General features: G+C 50.7%; 1 protein-coding gene across 2 annotated transcripts in view; it reads left to right on the forward strand.

Annotated features, from left to right (window-relative positions):
- The first annotated feature begins 14,564 nt into the window (after positions 1-14,564).
- FGD3 (FYVE, RhoGEF and PH domain containing 3) overlaps positions 14,565-23,673 on the forward strand; it is a 52,829-nt gene continuing 43,720 nt past the window's right edge. For both annotated transcript variants that reach the window (XM_040963652.1, XM_040963653.1), the window contains exon 1: positions 14,565-14,699. The gene's annotated coding sequence lies outside the window, so the exon portion shown is untranslated. The remainder of the gene's footprint in view (positions 14,700-23,673) is intronic.

Below are 23,673 nucleotides of genomic sequence, written 5' to 3' on the forward strand. Positions count from 1 at the left end.
TGGTTATCATTGTTCAACATAAGATTCCATCTTCCATTAGTTTTCCCTTTGTTTTTATTCCTTGATTTAAAATGTTGTGACAAAGGGGTCAGTGCTGTGGCATACATCCCCTATGGGTGCCAGTTTGAGTCCTGGCTGTTTCATTTCTGATCCAGTTCTCTCCTTATGGCTCAGGAAAGCAGTGCAGGATGGTTCAGGTCTTGGGACCTGGCAGCCATGTGGGAAATCCAGAGGAAGCTTCTGGTTCCTGGCTTCAGACCAGCCTAGCCCTGGCCATTGTCACCCTTTGAGGAGTGAACCAGGGTAGAAGGACATTGTGACCCTAAAAGGTCAACAAGCATTGGATTGCTATTGATAGGATAATATTTGTATGAGAACAACCAAACGGATACCTTTTCTATAAGTAAATGGATATCATTTGTATAAGGACAACTGAGTGGACAGCATGTGAATGAGAACACTGGTGGGATATACAAAACAAAAGAGTTCCAAAGAGTAGATAAGAGTAGATAAGCTCAATACCTCCTCCCTTATCCTAAATGACCCTTGGTCTATAGAAAGTCTGATGGCCACTAATAAACAGCAGCTATTGACCATCAGAATCCACGCCTGTTACTATAGGCTCCATGCACCAAGCAAGCACAGAAAAGCAGCTAACAAACCAGCACATAGAAGATCTCTGTCTGTGTAACCCTGCCTTTCAAATAATAAAAAAATAATAAATCTTTTTTTTTTCAAAATGTTGCGAATCTATCTTCATTTATTGCCCATTTATGGAGATAGGGGGAATAGTAGGGTAGAGGTGAATCTTTGGGATGAAACAAAATCCCAAAAGTAGAGTCCTTTGGATTCAGTAAGAAATGGGCAGTGTCCAACCTGGAAAAGGGCCATCATGGGAAACCAATCTCCTGGCACCCAGATCTGATCCTGCCAGCACCTCAGACAGTGAGAAACAAATGATGATTTGCTAAGAGCCACACAATCTGCAGCCCTTCGTGAAAGCAGCCAGGAGCGCCATAGCAGGACACTGGCTCAGACACAGAACAGCCAGGACTCCAACCAACACTTTGGATGTGGGATGCTGGTGTTCCAAGTGGCACCTTAACCTGCGGCACCACCATGATGCTGGCCCTTCAGTCTGCATTTTGCGTGCCTGAGTTGGTTTTTGTTTTCTTTGCTATTTTGGCCTTTGCGAATCCTATTTGGAAATGAATTAACTAGATACAGTGGTAAACAGTAATGCTTCAAGAAGTTCATGGAAATGTTTCATTAAAAAAACTGATTTCAAAATTTTTTGCATTGGGGCTGGTGTGATGATGGCTCAGTTAACTGATCCTTTACTTGTAAGTGCCAGCATCCATATGGGTGTCAGTCTGTGTCTTGGCTGTTCCATTTTCCATTCAGTTCCCTGCTTGTGGTCTGGGGAAGTAGTAGAGGATCCTTGGGACCCTACACCCACATGGGAGACCTCAAGATGGCTTCAGGCTCTTGGCTTTGGATTGGCTCAGCTCTGGCCATTGCAATCATTTAGTGAGTGAATCACAATTCTGAAACTACTGGGAAAGCACATGTTTATAGAATCATAAACGTACATAATCATAAATTTCTGGTGTATGCAGCAGGTCGAAAGTTAATTGCTTCGTTGAGTCTTTTTCCCACTAAAACTTAACGCGGGGGAATTAAAGGGCTTGACAGCCACCTCTACTACAGGGCAGGACCAGGGTGCTAAAGAAATGGACACATTTTGAGAAGAGTGATAGAGTGAGTGTTGCCAGCCGCATCCGTATGCACTGGCCACATGCCGTACCCAAAATGGCTCCGGCCGGAGAAGCCACACCTTGGTGCCTGGTGGAGAGTCACGTAGCTTTCGTAGTACTGCGCAGGTGCCCAGCGCACGCCCAGTGAACTACGGCATGACCGACTCATGGCCCATGGCCGGCGCGTGAACACTGAGGACTGGCGAATCTGGTCGCCCAGGACCCTGCGTGATCATGACGCTAACCTATCATCGGCAAGGGCGGAGCCGGTCAGCACATAAGAACAGGCAGCCTGCCGGGGTCGGGCCCTTTCCTCTTCCTCATCTTGGTGTGCACAATAAAGACCACCGCAGAAGACTTCACTCGCGTCTGCCTCTTATTGCTGGACGATAGGACTCGTGGGCGCGACAAGTGAGAGAATGCTGCAACTCAGCAGGTGAATGGTGGGAGCACCAAACAGCCTGGAGACTCTGGGAAGGCAGCATCCAGATGAATAAAATGCATTGCACCTGTTGCCCCAGCTCCCACGGGAAAGGCCACAAAGGTGGATCAAATTAAGCAGAAAGCACAGCAAGCCCCATCATCATTGCAGTCTGGCGACTAGCATTATGAGCAAATTTCACAGTCTTCACAGACTCCAGCTCGAGTCTGGGGACCAAACAACTGCTTTATTCCAGAGATGGAGCACGTTGGGTCCTCCAAGCACTCGGAAGCCAAGCTGCTACATCACAGCTCCACCTGCAGAATGGAGACACCGAGAGATTCCATTTCATTTTACAAATAGGCCAGGTGGTCCCTGGACACTTCCCAGAGTCTCAGAATCCACAGATAGCTCACAGGGTAAATGACAGGTACCTCGGGTCTAGGAACTCCAGGACTGTGGACTGCCATTTCACAGTTTCTTATGACACCTGTGTGAATATGAGCCTCTCTACATCCCACAAAATGGGGACAATGGCTGGTTCCATCGTACAGCAGCTAAAGAGTCACACAAAACCTTTACTTCTGAGCTCATTTAGAAGGAAAGGCATGCCATCTGTCCAACCAAGAGCTTCCTTTCCATTTATATGCAAATGTATTTTCCTAAGAAATTTGTTCCATATAATTAGAAGCAGCAAGTGATGCCCTGGATATGCAAAAATCCATGCGCAAGAAACCTAAGAAATCAAGAAGCATGCCCCCTCCCTGGGAACATAGTACTGTCCAAAAACATATCCCAACTTGAAGGAAATCCATATGAAATAACTAAATTAAATCCCAAAGAATGGTTGTTAGGGGGATGTTGCCAGATGACTGGAAAGTAGAAAATCAATTAATAAAATCAAGAAGGCATTCAATATACAAATCAGACAGTAACAATCAACAAAATAAAAATACTGTTGAGAGCACTCATGACAGAGGAAATAAAAAAAGAATTTCTGAATTTGAGGACAGGCCTTCTGAAATAACCAAGTGAGACAAGATACGGCAGAACATTCTTTTTGAAAGAATGAATAAAAATTGTAAGCCACTTGGAATACCACTCAGTGAGCAAATATTTGCATTATGGGATCTCTGGAAAGGTAGGAGAAAGGGAAAGGCATTTAAAAGCCTATTTAATGAATTCATAGCTTAAAACTGCCCAGGATTTGATAGAGAAACAGACATCAGATCCGGAAGCTCACAGGAGCCCTTCTCCAAGGCACGTCCAACTCTGATAAAGGCCGAATCACAAACTGTCCAAACTCTAACAGGTGAGCAGCAGACTTCTCAGCAGGAACATCCTGGGCCAGAAGAGAGTGAGCTGCTATATCCAAGCCCTACACTTCATCTGAGCCAAAAGGCTGAGAAGCGATATGTGTTCAATCTGTGAAAGGACAAAGCTGCCAGCCAACAACGCCATAAGCTGCCAAACATTGCTTCCCAAATACAGAAGAAATCAATTCTAACACGAGCAAAAACTGAAGGAATTTACCACCACCCTAAATGCCCTTTTATAAGAAACGCTTAAGGCAGTCCTGCACGGGAAGTCTGCCAGGAGCAAGCTGGGGCTGGATCCCTGCGGAACCAACTCACCTTTCCCACACGGCCTGTCCAGGCTCCCCACCCCACGAAGGAATGCCCCTGGCCAGGGTGTGTCTATCCTTGGTTCCTCAGTTTCCCTGGCTGAGTGCCTGGATCATAGTTTCTTACTTGGTCTGACAAGCTGGTGGCAGGGTTACACTGGTACATCTGTACACACATCTGGGTACACTTAGCACCTGCCCAGGGAGAGAATGTGAGACCCCCCCTGATGTTACATACCACACACATGTCACACCACATTACAGTACATACAACATGATACACATACAATACTTACAACACGCCACACAAACACCATCTGTATACTCACATATACCGTCCATATTCACATATGCATATCACACATAATCACCATACACACCACACAAATATCGCATATACTCACACACACAATTCACGAATGTATACTACAATCACACATTCACACACATATCTATTAAAAGAAACTCACTCTTCTCACACACCTCCTGCACAGTCACACATACCACACATATCCTGTTGCTGTCCTGCAGAGAAGGACTTGGCGCAGAACCTATAATGACACGCGTGGACTCTGATGGGCCAAAGTTTATTAGGGGCCTCAGACTTTATAGACTGAGGGTCATATAGGATAAGGGAGGAGGTATTGAGCTTATCAACAAAATCTATCAACTGTTTCTACACTTTAGTTTGGAACTCTTGTATATTCCACCAAGAGTTCTCATTCATATGCTGGGCCTGGCACGATAGCGCAGTGGTTCAAGTCCTAGCCTTGCGCAGGCCGGGATCCCATATGGTTGCCGGTTCTAATCCCGGCATCCCTGCTTCCCATCCAGCTCCCTGCTTGTGGCCCGGGAAAGCAGTCGAGGACGGCCCAAAGCCTTGGGACCCTGCACCCATGTGGGAGACCTGGAAGAGCTTCTGGCTTCAGATTGGCTCAGCTCCAGCCATTGTGGTCACTTGGGGAGTGAACCATCAGACAGAAGATCTTCTTTGTCTCTCCTCCTCTCTATATATCTGCCTTTCCAATAAAAATAAATAAATCTTAAAAGAGTTCTCCTTCACATGCTGTCCGCTCAACTGTTCTCATACAAATGATATCCATTTAGCTATAGGAATGGTACCCACTCAGTTGTTCTCATGCAGATGTTATCCTAGCAATAGCAAGGCTGTGTTCCTTGACCTTGTAGGGTCACAACGTCCTACAATATCCGACAGACACACACTCACACACAACACATATCATACAGATATACTCCACATTGCTACTGCACGTAGACCACATACACACAATACTACATCCACACTCACACATATTATACATCCCCACATACGCAACACGTATTCATTCACATCACAATATTTACCCATACATGTACCACACGACACATGCCTACACCACACACTACACATATACTGTGCATTCACTCATGAGACACATACACTACAGATACACACAGAATACTGCACATGCATTCACACGCACGCCATGCTCTCACGCAAAACGCACAAGTCACACCGCACATAACTGCACATACGCTCCTACACACACCACCCACCTCAGAGCTCACTCCTACCCTGCGTACACCGCCGAACTCCTCCATCGCACAGCTCACACACTAGGCGCAACTCACAGGCACACTACAAAGACCTCCTTAGCAGTGACTCCACGCGCCAAGTCCCCGCGGTGGCCAGGGACACCCCGCGGCGTCCGGCCAGACGGCGGCCCCGGCGAGCGAGCGAGCGAGCCCTCAGGACCCAGGCCGCCCCTCAGGGCCGTCTGGCGCCGATCCCGCCCCGCGGCGCACGCCCCCCGGCCCCAGCCCCGGGCCCGCCCCGCGCCGCGTCGCCCGGGAGACCCGCGCCCCCCGCTGGCTCGCACGTGCGGCTTTGTCAGACGCTGCGCTCCCGCAGCTGCAGCCGAGCCCCGCACGGGGGGCTGGCTCTGGGGCCGCGGGGCTCCTCCGGCCGAGCCCGGGAGCCGGCCCTGGCTGCCGAGTCCTGGCTGCCCCTCGCCCTGCGGGGCGACCACCGGGCTTGGGTGGACACGGGGCGGGCCGGGCGCTCCCGACGCCGAGCTGGCCTGTGCGGCCGTGGGGGAGCTGCGGCGCTGGGTTGTGAAGCCTTTTCGTCCGGAAGGGAAGCCGGTGAGTGTACTGGGTTTGGTTCAGGTGTCTCTGGGACCCCGATTCTTCCGGTTTGGTGGGGCCGGCCCTCCCTCGGGACGGGGACCCTGCCGCCCCTCCAGGGCCAGCGCAATGGGCTATTTGGAGAGAGACACCAGGCTCTCCACCCCCCGCCCAACCTAGGCTGTGGTCCTCGCCCGGGTGCGCGGTCCGGGGCTGGGGCACAGGGCTCTCTCTAGGATATTTGTGGAGCAGCGGTCCGGGGCTGGGGCACAGGGCTCTCTCTAGGATATTTGTGGAGCAAGCAGTACCAGGCTGGGCGCTGCAATGGGCCCTGGCTGGTTTCCGGGTTTCCACTCGCCTCTCGCTGTCGGTGGCTTTTACAGCTAGGCTGGGTGTGGGAAATGTGCGCTTTACAAATGCACTGGAGCCTGGAAGGGCCCCAGGGCGAGGGAGCCCGTGGGACGCCAGGGTCGTGTTGTCTTTTTGCTAGCCTAACCGTGCGGCTCTCATCAGTTCCTCTCTCTGCCTCCCACCCCCAACGTACAACTACCCGTCAGCATTAGGACCTGGGCGAAAACGGGCCCCTGGATGCCGCCAAGGTGGAATGTGTACCAGACACATGCGCGCAGGTTGCTCCTGCTATCTTGTTTTCTCACACCATGTTTGTGGCTCAGGGCGGTTAAGAAGTTGTTTTCCAGGATAACTGGGGGATACGGGCATCTTGAGCAAGTATCAGGTGGAAAGACTGATTGCATGTGTTACATGCGTGTGTGTATGTGTGCACGCGCGTGTGTGTGGTTGCAGCAGCAACCCCCAGCCAGCGAGGTTGACTTGCTGTCAAGGTGAGGGTCTGGGGCCTGGCACGGTGACCTAGTGGGTAAAGTTCTCACCTTGAACGCGCCGGGATCCTATATGGACCCGACGGCTCCACTTGCCATCCAGCTCCCTGCTTGTGGCCTGAGAAAACAGTCGAGGACGGCCCAAAGCCTTGGGACCCTACACGCACATGGGAGACCTGGAGGAAATTCCTGGCTCCTGGCTTTGGATAGACGCAGCACCAGCCGTTGTGGTCACTTGGGGAGGGAATCATCGGACAGAGGATCTTCCTCTCTGTCTCTCCTCTCTGTATATCTGCCTTTCCAATAAAAATAAATGAATCTTAAAAAAAAAAAAAAAAGGCCAGGGTCAGGCTGTGTCCCCCAGGGCTTCAGGACTCACAGAAAGATGCTGTTGGATGAGCCTGGTTAAGTCTCCCCCGGCACTTGGAATGCCTCTTGGATGACCACAGAGTTCTCTGAGCCTGCTCCGGGCACCCAGTGGTCCATAGCCTGGAGTGGAAGAAGGGAGGCAGAGTAGGACATGTCCACCGACTGCTGACATCTTGTGCCTGCAAGATGGACAGGTGTGAGTGGACATCTGGGCCTGCCACGGGATCATGGATTTAGTGCCTCCGTTTCTCCAGCTGTAAGGAAGGTCTTGTGGCAGCCTGCGGTGGGGTGCAGGGTGAACTCTGCAGGCAAGACCCTGGTGTGAGTGCCCGATCAAGTCCGGCATCCTCAGTAGGACCGTCCAACCATCCTTCTAGAAATTCAACTGCAGGATTTTTAAAAGGGCAAAGGTACCTATTAATACAAGCTTGTAAAGTGAACATACGCCTTAGGTTTCCCAGTAACTGATCTTCAGTCTTTCAGATCACCCCTAGCCTATAGGCGCTGAGTAAATTATTACTCTGCATCTCACATATCCCAGCTGGACCTGATGGACATGGTAACAGTTTCTTTGTGGGGGGAACTTTAGGTCGAGCTTAAATGAACTGCTTCTTGAGTGGCTTTCCCTTCTGTGAGATTGCTTCTTTCTGCTACCAAGTTCTCTTTTTCTTTTTTCTAAAAAATATATATATATATATATATATTTCTATTGGAAAGGCAGATATACAGAGAGGAGAAGAGACAGAGAAGATCTTCTATCCAATGATTCCCTCCTCAAGTGACCACAACTGCTGGTGCTGCGCTGATCCGAAGCCAGGAGCCAGGAGCTCCTCTGGGTCCCCCACACGGGTGCAGGGTCCCAAGGCTTTGGGCCGTCCTCGACTGCTTTCCCGGGCCACAAGCAGGGAGCTGGATGGGAAGCAGGGCTGCTGGGACTAGAACCAGCGCACATATGGGATCCCGGCGCGTGCAAGGTGAGGACCCCAACCACTACACCAGTGCGCCGGGCCCTGCTACCAAGTTCTTAATCTCACTTGATGCTTGCACTGGCCAAGAAACAAAGAATAAACTGGCTGGCTCTGACCTTAGACACTCACTGGGCTTGGGGGATCCTGGTCAGCTGACCCTGATTTTCTGACTGTGGTTGCCTTGGGCAGCCTGTGCTATGTCTAGGGGCTGTGGCCACCTTGTTCCTGGTGTGGAGGTCCTAGGTCTAGACGGATGACATTATAGATCTAAAATCGCCGGCAAAGCACATCTGAACCTCTTGCCTTCTGCATGATTTTTTTTTTTTAAATAAGATCCAGAAGTTTTTGTCTGCAAAACAAACTAGCTGCCTGAATTCATCCAGTGGCAGTGTGGGCTGAGGGCTTTTGAAAGCCCTGGTTTACTGTCACCGAGACTGATGCTGCGAGCCAGAGTGTGCCTGTTTGTTCTTCAGCATGCAAAGGGTCTGTGCAAACACTGCTGTTAAGATCAGTGAGATGACTGGACTTGGGGCCTCCTTGTCCTCCACCCTGAAGTCCACCCTCCTCAGCACCACTCAGATCTGCACGAAGGGACGCTCCTCCCTGCTTCTCCCGGCTTCCTAACTTCTCAGGGACCTCCAGCCCCTTTGCCCGGAGCTGGCCAGCTCAGCATCAGACCCTTTGAGTGCACCAGGCCTGCTGAGTTTGGAGTTGCCTTTGAAAAATCAGGGCTGTCACTGAGGCCTGAGCTGTAAGGGGTGGATCCGGAAGACTGCGAATGCCCTTTGTTAGCGTGTGCTGTCTGCCGGGAGTGGGGTGTGCAGGAAGGGTAGGGTAAAGAGCCGGCTGCAATCGGGGCTTCTGGGCGGTGCTGTTCCCCTGCAGCGCAGCTGCCCCACAACAAAGGCAAGGAGAGAGTGGGGGCGTGGCCCCTGTTTGGCCTTCCTTTTTCTGTATTGCTCTCTATTTACATATGGATAATTTTTTCTGATAGGAGAAAAAAAGAAAGCAAGAAAGCAGCACAGCCCTTTGGTGCCAGTGCGGGCACAGCAGGGCTTTTTGTTAACGCTAAGAACTAATTGCTTCCACTTGAGACCCAGCGTGCGCAGCCTCCCGTATTGGGCCTCCTGTCTGGAAAACTCTGGCTCGGTCGCTGAAGGCGGTGGGGCTGCCTCCCGGCTCTTTGCTAAAGGCTCCTGGGGCCAAGATGACTAAACCTGTTGGTATTTTTAAGGCAATTTTTTTTTTTTCTAAATGAGGAGGTAGAAAGAGAGATGATCCATTAGCCACTCATACCTGAGCATTCTCTGTGTCCCACAGGGAGCCCTCAAGGGCCTGGCCTAAGGGAAGCTGAAGGGGTCGGCCTGTTCTTACAACCCCGCCCACCGCCCCTGTGGCTGTGGACCTGGGCTGTCCCTTTCCTGCTCAGGAGGTGGTTAGGTGAAATTAAAGGCAGTGCCAGTTTTGGGAATATTCTATCTTCAAACCAAATTCAGTTTCGGTTAAAAGCAACCTAGAAAACTTTTTTTTTTTTTTTGGTGGGGGTACTTTTTTTCAGAAGCAAAATCACATTTCTTTTTTAGTTTCTTGACCACATTTTTCCTTAGAGAGATTTAGGACAGCTAAGTACAAATTAAATTTTCCACACGTCAACAGTCATGGCGACAGCTGGCTTTCATTGCGCAAGAACGAGGGCTGGGAATAGCCAAGCAGCAGCGTGAGGCCTTTGTTCGCTCACTTTTTAAAACAGGTTGGCTTTTCTCCCAATTACCAATGTAATACATGATCTTTGTAGAAATTGATACGTTGCTGAGAAGCATTGAGAAACAAAAACGCAAATTCCTGGAAGCTCATCCCGCTAAGATAGCCGTGTCAGCTGTCCTCAGGGCCTTCCTCTGCGGAGCTTCCTTTGCTGGATGGACCTCGTTATTTGGGCAAGTGTTCAGTGTGATTTGCTTCTGGGGCTGAAAGCTGGCATGGCACCCCCATGCGAAGCCATGGGATGTGGCCACTTCCAGCCCCTCTCCTGCCCCCGCAGGTCTGGCTTTCCCACTGTGTTGTTGGCTAGAATGACAGCATCAGACACTTTGTCGCATCTTTGGGGTCTGAAGGATGAGTGACCCGCACTGCTCTTGGTTCCCCCAAACAAACAGGTGATTGAAGAAGCAACTGGCGTCTGTGCCAGTGGGGCTGGAGTGACCGGCCATGACCTGGACAAGTGCAGAGTGGCCAGGACAAGGGGCCACCTGGCTCAGGGAGAGTACAACCACGGGTCTGCAAGCTTCCTTTTTCGGGAGCCGCCTCTGGAGCCTGCAGGTTGCTCTGTACCTAGGACCTGCTCTGCAAGCGTGTGTTAGCCTGTTGTGTACAACATCTGAGTCCTCACCTCAGCTTCCTCATCGTTGAAGGAACTCTTGCTTTCAGGTGCTTTCCTCACCCTATTCTGCTCCAGCGCCTCCAGCTGCGTCCTGTAGGTTCTGAGTAGCCAGGCTTTGATGTCCCCAAGCTTCTTGGATCACCTCTTCCGAGCAAAGGAGAACTGAAGGGATGCTCAGAGGTTGTGGCACTGCTGCCCTGCGTTCATGGAGGACGATGGGACACGGGATCGGCATACTCAGAAGGCAGAGCTGAGGCTGGTAAGGACTGTCCAGGTGGCTGAGGGACAGGCTTACCCAGGCAGGCAGACGGAGGTGAGCAGGGCAGAAGGCCTGGAGGCCTCAGGTGCCAGGTCGTCAGGGCTCCAGCCACTCCATCTGGACTCCTGCTGAATGTCCAGTCGTTACTGGCCATCTTCTGCTTTCCCAGGTGCATTAGCAGGGAGCCAGATAGGAAGTGGAACAGCCAGGATTTGAACCTATACAGATTGGTTGAGTTACAGCTTTATTCATTATGCTGCAGTGCCAGCCTCGTAGGACCCATGCTTCTTAAACCAGCCTGCTGACCTCTAGGCTAAATGCCTATTTCAGCTCCTGTTTTAAATTAAGCCTTTGTGTGGAAATCAATGTGATCACATACAGTTTAGAAATCATGTAAAAATCGATGAACCTTTTCCCTCTCTCCATCGTGACGCCTTAAAAAATGATACAGACCCCCTCCCAGTGCAAGGGCAACACTGATGTAGTGGCTGCAGGACAGCCATCCCACAGGTCCTCGCCAGTGTCGCATCTGCCACTTTTTGCCTAACCTCCAAAAGCTACTAACCCAAAGTCTATTACTACATTTGATTGTTTAGAAATATCAGATGTGGGGCTCAGTGCAGTTGCTTAGCAGCTGAAATCCTGGCCTTGCACACACCAGGAACCCGGATGGGCGCTGGTTCTAATCCCAGCGGCCCCATTTCTCATCCAGCTCCCTGTTTGTGACCTGATAAGCAGCTGAAGAGAGCTCAAAGCCTTGGGGCCCTGCACCCACGTGGGAGACCCAAAGGAGGCTCCAGGCTGCTGGCTTCGAATTGGCTCAGCTCTGACCGTTGAGGCTGCTTGGAGAGTGAATCATCAGACAGAAGAGCACTCTCAGGAAAAGACACTTCCTCCAGTGCTTCCCCCGGGGTGAGGGACACTGCCCCAGGGAAGGTCTCCTGGTAAAAGGCTTCCCTGGGGACTCTGTCCTTAGGAGTGGACACTTGCCGAGAGGACTGCTCTGAAGTGGACACTCCCTGTGACAAGTCTTCGTCCTCTTGCTCCTTCTTCTTTTTTTTTTTTTTAAAGATTTATTTATTTATTGGAAAGTCAGATATACAGAGAAGATTTTCCATACAATGATTCACTCCCCAAGTGAGCGCAACAGCCGGTGCTGCGCTGATCTGAACCAGGATCCAGGAACTTCTTCCAGGTATCCCACACGGGTGCAGGGTCCCAAGGCTTCTGGCTGTCCTCGACTGCTTTCCCAGGCCACAAGCAGGGAGCTGGATGGGAAGTGGAGCTGCCGGGATTAGAACCAGTGCCCATATGGGCTCCTGGTGCATGCAAGGTGAGGACTTGAGGCACTAGGCCACCGTGCCGGACCCCTCTTGCTCCTTCTAAGTGTGCCCTGTGCTTCCTGTCCTGAGCGTCCTGCCTGTGGGCTTCCCCGACCTGCCGTCCAGATGGCCATCCCTAGGCTGTAGTCGGCCTTCCTGGCAGACGGGGCTCGTGCTCTGTTGGGCAGAGCAGGGACCTTAGGGGACTCTCAGTAGATACTCTGTCCTTTGGGGAAGATGAGCAGACTCCTGGAGCGGGACATCAGGCTAAGAGGTCGCTGTGGGCAGACAGCCCTCTCCTGCAGAGCCTGCGTCTTGAAGGTGCACAACTGGGCACAAATGGCCATTGCTGCAGCTGATCTCCAAGGTTACCAAGAGCCTGCCGGCCTTGCAGACCCACTTAGGTTTCTGATTCATGAAGGAAATAAGACAGAAACTGGAGTGTCTTCCACTACTTCCCAACGGATACTTCTCCCTACAGGACTGACCTGCAACCCTCAGCACGATTCTTCCTGAGCAAGTGTCGAGAAGCATTTATGATTGCTGTCTAGTAGGTCATCCAAACCCTGTTTAAAATAACAATAGAGAGGCAGGATTGCGAGTTAAGCTGCAGCCTGTGATGCTAGTCTCCCATATGAGTAGTAGTTCAAGTCTTGGCTGCTCCATTTGCGATCCAGCTGCCTGTCAATGCTCCTGCTAAAGTGATGGTAGAGTCCAAGTCCCTGGGCCCCTGTCATCCACATGTGAGACCCAGATGTGTAGGCTCCTGCTTCGGCCTCATCCGGCTCTGTCCATTGTGGTCCTTTGGAAGAGTAAACCAGTGGATAGAAGACCTGTCTCCCCCTTTCTGTGAGTTACTCTGCCTTTCAAATAAATATTTAAAATGAAATCACAGCAAATACTTAGGAACTCAGTTTACTCTTGGCAGGATAGGAATTTGGGAACAGCTTGGCCTTGACTCAAGTCTCGTGAAGGCCAGCTGGGTGGAGTCCAAGGAGTAGTCAGTCTCAGCTGACGAGGACTGGGCTGAGAGTCAGTCTCCAAGGTATCTCTCTTAGGGCCAGCTAGTGCCTGTGTTGACTGGCCTCATCTCCTCCCCACATAGATTCCTGGAGCGAATCGCTCAGCAGGGAAGGAAGGAGCCACCACAGGGTGTGACCAGGCCTCAAAGTCCCCTCTTCATTTCTACAGTGCCCTGTTGGACTCTAGTGTCCATGGTCACCTGCTCGTAGGGGGAGGGACGGCACAAGGGCGTGGATGCCAGGGTGTGGCAAGCCTGAGCCGTGGGGGCAGGGAATGGCTGCTAGGACGTGCTGCTTGGAGCGTGTTTTTCCCCCTTCCCCCATAGTCTTCCTCTTTACCTGCTGCTCTGGTCCTCCTCTGGCAGTTTGGAGCCTTACACCTGGCCTGGCAGTGTCCTGTCTGGTTCATCCTGACTTTGTAGAGCAATTCTTCTGTATTCCCTGTGGTCCTGGGCATGGCCTCTGTTACTCATGGGACCCCCACTATCAGCCTCCTGGCTCAGGAAATATCAGAAGAGGCTGGTGGCTAGGGGTTAGTGGCAGCAAGTCTGTCCTTTCCTCTGTGAACTGGAAGCATCCAGATGTCAAGGGCTGCCTCCTGGGAGACCTGGTCCTCTGGGAACAGGAAGAAGAACCCCCAGGGGCTGTGCGTTTTATCAGCTTGATAGCTAGGGTTCCCGGCCCCAGGAAATCAGTGGTTTGTAAAAACTTAAGGCTGGGCTGGCTTTGTGGTGAATGAATTAGGCTACTGCTTGGGATGCCCTGGTCCCATATCAGGTGCTAATTCTAGTCTCAGCTGCTCTACTTCTGACCCAGCCTCCTGCCAATGCCTGCTGGGAGGCAGAGATGATGGGCTAAGCACTGGTGCTCCTGCCATCCATGTGGGAGACCTGCATGGACTTCCTGGGCCCTGGCTTCCACCTGCCCCAGCCTTGCCTTTGCAGTCATTCGGAGAGTGAACCAGTGGATTAAAGATTTCTGTACTGGTGTCGCTCCACCTTTAAAAATACACACACAAGTCAGAGTTGGATTAAAAAGGCATTACCAAAACAGTATCAGGTTTTGCCATCTAATCATTTGAGGATTATCTTCCAAGATGACAAGGAGGGTCTGCTTGAGGGCTGGGCTCTATTGCCAGGCCTCCCTGGAACTCCAGCTTCAGCCACTCAGAGCACCTTGATACCCTGTCTGCAGCATGCTCCCTCCCCCGTCTCCCCACCTGCTAGCACCGAAGAAGTTGATGGGGAGCCTCTGAAAGAGCATCTGGGCCTGTCTGGTTCCCACAGGTCCCCTCAGTGCCTGCTGACCCCTGTTCCCCAAACGCAGAAGCACCAAGAGGGGCGAGGGTGTCCTGTGATCACACAGGCCCTGTGAGCTGCCTGTTAAACTGTAACCAGCCCACAGCGGCAGAGGATGATGTTTTCAGGTCACTGGGCGAACAGGCCCTTCCAGAAGCAGCAAGCCAAGCCCCTCTCTGGCTACGCAATGACACGGAAATGCAAATACGCCATCGTTCTGTGACCCACGTTGTGAAAGCTAGAAAAAGGAAGTTGTGTTTTGTTGGTGCATAGAATTCAGCTCCGCAAGAAAAAGAGACTCATCCTTGGGAGTCTGGTGAGTGGGGCTCGCTCTTGGGGACTGGGCTGAACCCTGGGGTCCCACCTGGGTTTGTGAGGTGGACTGTGGCAGGCAGGGGATGCTCAGGGCAGAGACTTTTAGGGGACGGATGTTTTTGAGGCAGGAAGCTGCCCTGTGGTGCTGAGTGGTGTCCTGTCCTATCTTCTTGTCTTGTGGCTTTCTCAGCATTACTGGTAAGAAGGCAGTTACTGTGAGCATCAGCGCACAGCCGTGTGCGATGCCTCTGGCTGGCTGAGTGCTACACATTGCTGACCATGATGATAAGTGGAGCCTTTTGTGCCCCCAGGGATCCCCGTAGGGGCCCCTGCCTCAGGAAGCAGGACTGTGGCTCAGGTCATCGGCATCAGCCAGGGCTGGGGAGGAGGGGTGACAACAGGTCGTGCTGTACTTGAACTGAGGTGGCCCCAGACACACCCCCAGAACCCTCCCACCGTGTAACACCTAGAGCTTCCTGCAGTCTGTAGCTTAACAAGTGCAAGTGCTGCCTGGAAAGAGAAGCGAATCTACCAGGTTTCTTCAGACAATGGAGACAGTGGACGGGCCACCTCAAAAGGCTTGTGGGTGGGGGCAGTGTTGCAGTGGTGGTGACAAAACAACCCAAGTGTCACCATGATTGTACTGGGTATGTTCAAGGGTACACAGTATACTACATCCAGAGCACCAAGCTCCAGAACCCTGTGGGGTTTGAATGGTGAGGATCTCTGTCATGTTTATATGTTTCTGCGGTCGGTGCATGCCAGGAGCAAAGTGGGGGTCACCGTTGGCCACTCTAGCAGGACAGAAAAGGTGGCCGCAGGGCTTCGACAGCCCACCGAGGAGGGAACACGCACGCTTACCTCAGTCCTGTCAATGCTCAGCTGGATGTTGCTCAGTCATCCTACAAGAGGAGAAACTGAGGCACAGAGGGCCTTTATCTGGATGCTCCAACCACACTTCCCCTCCCACCCCCACAGCCTTCTTAGCCCCAACACAAATCTTCTGAGCCGCCAAACTTACTCAGCCCCCAGAGCTGGGTGGGGCCTGTCGGTGCTGAGGGAAGGAAGTGGTTTGTCCCCAGCAGGGCTGCTGCTGGTGGGCTGGGGGCCTGGGTTCCGCTCCTGAGTATGGGCACTGACAAGGGCAGGACTTATGTCCTCATCTACAAAGAGGCCAGCACTTCCAGGTGGGCAAGGACCCTCAGTACACGGGGCCATGCTCTAGAGACGGGCTGTGTGAGTCAGAGTTCTTGGGTCATGGGAAGCCTCCCTGGCTGTGCTGCTCTGGGGTCCCCAGGGCCCCTTAGCGGCCTACAGGTTAGAATGATAACTACAGGAGTTGCAGGTCTGTGCACTTGGCTCTCCACTGCACCATCCATTCCTGCCTGATGGGGCGTGTCATGATCCCCATGGACAGGAAGGGATGTTGCAACTGTGTGATACCAGGATAAGGCAAGGAATCCAGTTCAGCAGTGGATAGATGCAAGGCTCAGATGAGAAAAGTTTGTGGGACCTTCTGGTGCACACAGGAGGCTCAAGGATGAGTGTATGCTGGGAACAGTGAACAAGGATGGATTCAAGAGCACAGCCAGACACTGTGGCAGCCAGTGGGGACAGAGCCAGCCCAGGAAGGAAATAAGAGCTGTGGCACCCTCACTCACTCCTGATGTTTCCCTGTCCACACTTGATCCTCTATTCTGCAGACACTTGTGGGGCCTGGCGGGTGATGAATGGGCAGGTATCCAGCAGGGAGAGAAGTGGAATGCTGGCCATGGCCGGGGTCTGTACTGGTATCAAGAAGTTAGGAGCAGCCCCCTGTGGGTCTGGGGTGAGCCAGCCGCAGTGTGGGAGCAGGTGCCTGTGCCTGTAGAGCCTCCGACGTGCGGATCAGATGGATGCTTGACTTCACTGCCCTCTGCTCTTCCCCAGCGTGCCCTGAGTCAGCCACTGGACAGTTTCCTCCTCCACCCTGTACCGGTTACGCTTGTGACCTCTGGGCCATGCACATCACCATTGCTTACGTTCCCCATGGCCCTGCTGCCTCCCCCTGGACTGGCAGCCTGCTGACAATTTCCTTGCCTTCTCCCCAACTATCCCAACCTTTGAATACTTGCTGGAAAGCCACCCCCAGCTCCTGGTGCTGTGAGAACCATCCTAGCCTGACCCCTAGGATTCTACTTACTTTATTGTGGGTATAGCTACCTATGCAGGGAAGAAGTTTATTATATTTATAAAATTGAGATATGACTATTGTTGATGGTTAATGTGTGTTTATTTTCATTCATTTGAAAACCAGAGAGAGGCAGAAACACTGCATGATCTTCCATCTACTGGTGCACTGCCCCAAATACCCACAACAGCTGGGGCTGAACCAAGCCCAAGGCAGGAGCCAGTCCATTCTGGTTTGCCACATGGATGGCAGGGGTCCACCACTGCTGCCTCCTAGTAGGAAGCTGGAATCCAAAGAGGAGCCAGGATTCCAGCTCAGGCATTTCAGTGTGGGATGCGGATGTATCTTAGATTGAAGAAATACAGAAACAACCACAGAAAAGAAATATAAATATATAACATTTTAAACCAAAATAAAAATAGTAAATAAAAGCAAAGGATAAACACATTAGCTGAGAAAGATAAGCAAAACCAGAGCAGGTGGTGGGTCCCGCCCGCCCCCCAACATGGCAACCCTGGGAGAGAGGCGGCCCGTCTTGATGCAACTTCCTGTGCCTGCCTGGGCTTGCTGCTCACCGATTTACGCCAATGCTAATTTTGATCAAAACTCTAGCGCTTGCTCCTCACTTTGTCTCACTAATCTGCTGCAGTTGAGCCAGGTTCAGCTGGAGGCCTGGGGGCACCCCAGTTGACTCTGTCCCGTGAGGTGACAAAGTGTCAGGCCTGTGTACGTCAGAGCCACTGACACTGTACAAAGCAGCCAGTTTAGGGATAGAGTTGCTGTCTGCTGGCTTCAGGGTTTGAGCATCTTACAGGACCATTATTACGTTCACATGAGGCTTGCAAAGCCAAGCCTGTCTGCCTTGTCCAGACAAGAGGTAAAAACAGGATCAGAGAGGATACAGAGCCTTGGGGCTCATGATAGCTACATGGCTTTTAAGGTGGAGATAATAGGGCTCGTGTGCCAGGCTCGGTGTGTGGTGGCCTCTGGCCAGAGCAGGGCAGGGTGCAGGCAAGGCCTCCTTGATGTTGGGTTAGTTTTACCAACCCTCCCTCCCTCCCTCCCAACCCCCAAGTCTGCCACTTGGTACAGGAATGCAAACCTTAGTCTCAGGAATGCAAACCACCAGGAAATGTTCCTGCATTTCCCATGCTTCAGTGCACCTGTAAGGATACCAGGGCTGCCAGGATGGCGCTTGTACTCTGTGTGTTAGGCACATAGACCCCAGCCTCACTTCCTGGTGGGGATGCCCATTCTGAGATCTGTCAACTTGGCGCAAAGTCACAGAATTTCTGTTGAGAACTTTCTGGAATGCTTTTTATTTTATTTTATTTTTAAGTAAGTTTGCCTCTGGTAAGCTGGTTGCAGATTAAGCCACTGCTTGGGGTGCCTGGGATCAAGCCCCACCCCCATTGCTGATGAAGCTTCTAGCCAGTGCACCTGTGAGGCGATGGGAATGGCCTAAACCTGAATTCCTCCCAGCTGCTTGGGAGACCCAGCTAAATTCTAGGCTCCTAGCATCTTCCTGTGCCAGCCCTGGTTGGTGAACCATAGGCCAGAAGATCTCTGTCTCTCTCCATGTCTGTCATCCTGCCTTTCAAATAAATACAAAACAAAACCTGAACATTAGGCTAAGTTATATGAAAGATATATAACACAAAACTTGCCATCTGAACAATTTTCAGTGTACAGTTTGGTGGCATTAAGTCCGTTCGCATTGTTGTGTAGCCGTTATCACCATCCCGAACTCTTTCATCATCTCGAATTAACACTGTGTCCCCATTCCCACTAACTCTGCCCATGCTTCCCTGGCCCCCATTCGTGGGAACCCTTCAGTCAGCCTGGTGGCAACCAGAACCTTTCTCAGGCTGAGACTCCAGGGCCACTTCTTGTATTTGCAGGCGTATCTGGGTCACAGGGTGGCTTTATTTCCCCTGGTCATTGGCCACCCTTCCCAAGCATTTCTGTACACTCGGGGGCATGATAAAATTATCTCAGTAGGTTTGTACCTGTGCGCCAAAGCTAAGCCAAGGAGAAGCTGTGCAGGGGCCAGAGGCAGCCTGTGGTCTGCAGGCTGCAAGGATGCGTGCATAGCCCCTGTGGTAATGCCTCATGGCCCTAGCTGGGCTTGGTCCATGTTCTCTCTCTAGCAAGGAGGAGACAGATTGAGGAGATCTGGAAAGCAAAGTTTATCTAAAGCAGAGGAAAAGTTTACACTCAAAAAATAAGTGCAGGCAACTCGGGTGGGGTTGGCTGTATTTTCATAGTCTCAGGAGGCCTGGGGATGCTGTCGGAGGTGGGGCTTAGTTAAATATTCAAAGAGGATGGAGCTTGGGCAGTGCTTGGGTGCTGCCAATTTCCTTGCCCTTCTTGGAAAATATTGAAAGTGTCGTGTCATCGAGAATATGCTGGGAGTGACAACCATGATAATTTTATTGGAATAACCAAGAGGTCACCAGGGGGACACAGCCTATAGTTGTATTGGACGCTTCCAGCTGGCCCTGGTTCCAAGTTTACAACATTGAAGAGCTTAACGTTTCTGCTACACAGAAGTGACGGTGGTGGGAGGGAACTTGGCGGTGCACAGAAGGCGGCTTAGGCAGTGTATGGGAGAGGAGGTTGGGCGGTACAGAGAAGGGGGTTTGGATGCTGCAAACCTGACTGTCCTTCGGGCCAAGCTGAGCTATCAGCCAACGAGGGCTTTTGCAGGGCCACGCTGCTGCCAGACTTGTCTGAAGCAGTTATGTGTGCGCTAAACTGGGCTGGGCTGCAACGGGGTGGCATGTTTAGTCCCCAGCTCCTCTCTGTCAGTCCCTTACCTGCCCACATCACTTTCAATCATTGGGACCAGATATTGCAAAGTGTCCAGCCCCCAAATATAGTGGAGTGAAGCCATAAGCACTCGTCCTCATTCCTTGGCGATCCTGGAGCTGACGGCGCAGCACGTAGCTCTGTCAGCAGGCCTGGTCCATCTCCAAAGCCCCCTGCTCAGCTCCAGGTCTGACTGCTGCAGGCTGTCCACTAAGACACTCCAGATGGCCGCCCTCACTGCCTTCCAGTTGTAGCAAATCTGTGAGGCTGCCCGTGTTGAGGAAGGGATATCAGAGACCTCTTAGACTGGAGGGTGTCACGGGATCTGGGGATAGTTTGAAGACCAGCATTGTGGAATAGTAGGCTAAGCCGCTGCCTGTGGTGTCAGTATCCCATATGAGCACTGGTTCTTGTCCCAGCTGCTCCACTTGCCATCCAGCTCCCTGCTTGCGGCCTGGGAAAGCAGCAAAGGGTGGTTCAAGTCTAACCCATGTGGGAGACCTGGAGGAAGTTCCTGGCTTCTGTCTTCAGATCAGTCCAGTTCTAGCCATTATGGTCATTTGGGGGTATAAATCAGTGGATGGAAAAAAAATTTTCTCTTCTCTTTCTTTCTCCCCCCCGCCCCTTTCTTTCTCTGCCTATCAAATAAATGAATTTTAAAAATCTTTAAAACAAAATAAGCTTAAAAACCCAGCAGTCCCTTAGCGTGTAGTTATGAAGGACATGCTGTGTGTGGGGCCTCTGGGCCACTGTAGAGAATGGACAGTGTGTACTCAGTGTCCCTGTGCAGGTGACAGCACTGTGGTGGATTTTAGTGGCAGTAGATGCTCTCATGCTATCCCTGATGGCACATTGTAGTTGAGTGGACGGGCAGACTCGTGGCCCATCCTATGGGATTGCCTTTGCCTATCTTTTATGGCCGCTGTAGCATTACCCAACAATCCCCCAGGGCTGTGACGATGGAGCCATAGCCATATTGACGATACTAGTGTCTTTATACTTGTGAATTCCCCTGTGCTGGGTGATGGCAGTCTCAGCTGTCTGGAGCCGTGATTTGGCCATTCTGTAGAGAGCACTGAGTCGCTCTCTCTCAGGACATTGTTGGCAAGGTGGCTAGTGGGAGAGAGACCTGACGCACAGCTGCGTGATCACCTAGCCCGGCCCTGCGTGTGTCCGAGTGACCCAAGCCTAGGGGATTGACCTCACCAAGTTGACCCTGTGGGTGGTTGTTGGTGAATGAGTGTGAGAAACTGCCTATGTGTATATGTGTGAGTGTATTTACATGTTTTGTGTGTGGTGCAGGTGTATGCACGTGTGTGTATTTGCATTTGAGCATGTGTGGCATCTTTATACAAGAAAAGCTTTGAACTCCAAGTTATGGCCTTGCCAACCCAGCAAGGTGGCTTTAGATGAAACTTCGGCAGGGTGGGGAAAATGGTGGGAGTCGAGGGCAGCTCTGCCTGAGTGGCTCATCTTCCACCTGCCCCTCTACCCATTTCTCTTTGTTGATCTTAAACAAGGATGACACCGATTGCAGGATCTCCCATCAGCATGGCAAACCCCATTCCTCTGGACAGCCTGAACTATCCAGACCTCCTTTAGACTCCAGACTTCCTTCTACTAGTAAGGAAAATGACACTGTGTCTGCACAACTCAAAATGATAGGGGTGGGATTATTTCCAAAAATAGCTCTATGAGGTATCATCATCACAAGTTAACCACAGATATTTAACGTGTGCAGTTGGATAAGCTTGCACATACGTTCACACTCATCAACTGTCACTACAGTCAAGGTAAAGCGTATGTCCATCAGTCCTGGAAAACTCTTGTCCTTTCAGCACCCACGGGTGTCTGCTGCTTGGCCATGCAAGAATGGAATTAAATGTTAAGTTGATCTAGTGCAAAGGTGGCTTGACATTCATGGATGGTTACGTTCATAACGTCCTGGGAATTTTTTGAAGACTCCCTCGTAGTCTAGTTTGCATTTTCTAGAATCCCAGGTAATCAGAAAAGCACAGCGGATCTCCATCTTTGCCTAGATCCTCTCACTCAGTATACTTATTTTTCAGGTTATCCTTTTTGTGTTAACTTTTCCCAATGTTCTGATAAAGCATGTTTAGAATTGGTATCATTTCTTCCTTAAATGGTAGAATTTACCAACAAAGTTCTCTCTAAGTGTAGAATTTTCTCTGTGGGAGAACATTTCTTATATTCTGTAATCGCTGAATGTCCTTACATGTCTTAATTTCGTTTTCAAAAATTTAGAAACACTTCAGCTGTCGCTTCCTCAGATAAGAGCATTTTTCCTGCTCACTCCTTTTTGGGTGCTAACTGCGTGTGTAGTCTTGTTTGAAGTTTGGCCATTGCTCTCTGCTGCCCTTTGTCTCCTCCTCTGTGCATATCTCTGTTCCTGCTTCTCTGTGTGCCTGTCTTGTTGTTCCTTAATCTCTGCGTCTCTGTTTCACTTGGGATAGTTTCCATTACTATCTCTTCAGATTTACAGATTTTTTTTCTAGCATGTCCAATCTGCCAGTAATCTCTTCCGATATTACTATTTTCCACTCTTATATTAAGCATTTTATTGCCTACTGCTGTCACTGTATATAAAATAATTACTCTTGTAAAGTAGAAATTCGTGAAAATACAGAAGAGATAGATGTTAGGGACTGACAAAGTAGAAGCTTATATTATGGCACAGGTGTGAAGAGAAGTTTTTGTACAGGTTCCAAATTTAACCCTCTTGAATCAATATTCACCAGTTAATGAGAAGTGGCTTGAAAACACTTCGAAGGGCTGGTTTGATTTCAAAAAGGAACAGACCTGGGCCTGGCAGTGTGATAGCATAGCAGCTAAAGTCCTCACTTTGAATGCACCAGGATCCCATATGGGCGCTGGTTCTAATCCCGGCAGCTCCACTTCCCATCCAGCTCCCTGTTTGTGGCCTGGGAAAGCAGTTGAGGACAGCCCAATGCTTTGGGACCCTGCACCCATGTAGGATACCCGGAAGAGGTTCCTGGCTCCTGGCTTCGGATTGGCATAGCATCAGCCCTTGCACTCACTTGGGGAGTGAATCATCGGATGGAAGATCTTCCTCTCTGTCTCCCCTCCTCTCTATATATCTGACTTAAAAAAAAAAAAAAAAAGGAGCAGACTTCCTGAGTCCTTAAAGGATTTACTGTTGAAGACTCTCCAGTCAGCAGGAGGTCATGTTGAGAATTCAGCTGACAAAACCGCTTCAAGTATGCAGTGCCTGGGACACTTTGACTAGATTGACGCCAGCCTACAGCCAGAGCTTTCCACACAGCACTAATGCTGGAGGAACCGGATATGACACACACCAGAACAGGGCCCATTCTCTGGTTTGTGGGTTAGTGGACCGAGAGTCCACCTCCATGTGTTTTTCACACCTGGTTTTCTTAGCTCTAGAAGTTTGGTGTGGTTTTTTGTTTGTTTGTTGTTTTTAGATTTATTTTTTTAAGACATTTTTTTGGAAAGGCGGATTTACAAAGAAAGATCTTCTGTCCACTGTTCTACTTCCACGTGGCCACAACAGCTGGAACTAAGCAGATTCAAAGCCAAGAGCCAGAAGTTTCTTCTGGGTTTCCCATGTGGGTGCAGGGTCCCAAGGCTTTGGTTTGTCCTCAACTGCTTTCCCAGGCTACAAGCAGGAAGCTGGATGGGAAGCAGGGCTGCTGGGACACGAATCAGCACCTGTATGGAATCCCTGCACATGCAAGGCAGGAATTTATCCACTGAGCAATTGCGCCAAACCCTGGTGTGGGTCTTCTTACATCTTTCATGTCTCTATTTAACATTTGATCATAGTAGAATGCAGGCATAGTAGCTTTGTAATGTTCTTGTCTGCAAATCTCAATATCTCTGTCATTTATGAGTCAATTTCTTTTTTTGTTCTTTTTTTTTTTAAGATTTATTTATTTATTGGAAAGTCAGATATACAGAGAGGAAGAGAGACAGAGAGGAAGATCTTCCGTCC

This window comes from Ochotona curzoniae, unplaced genomic scaffold (assembly GCF_017591425.1).
Source record: "Ochotona curzoniae isolate NIBS_2020 unplaced genomic scaffold, NIBS_Ocur_1.0 scaffold_3208, whole genome shotgun sequence".
Lineage (NCBI taxonomy): Eukaryota > Metazoa > Chordata > Mammalia > Lagomorpha > Ochotonidae > Ochotona > Ochotona curzoniae.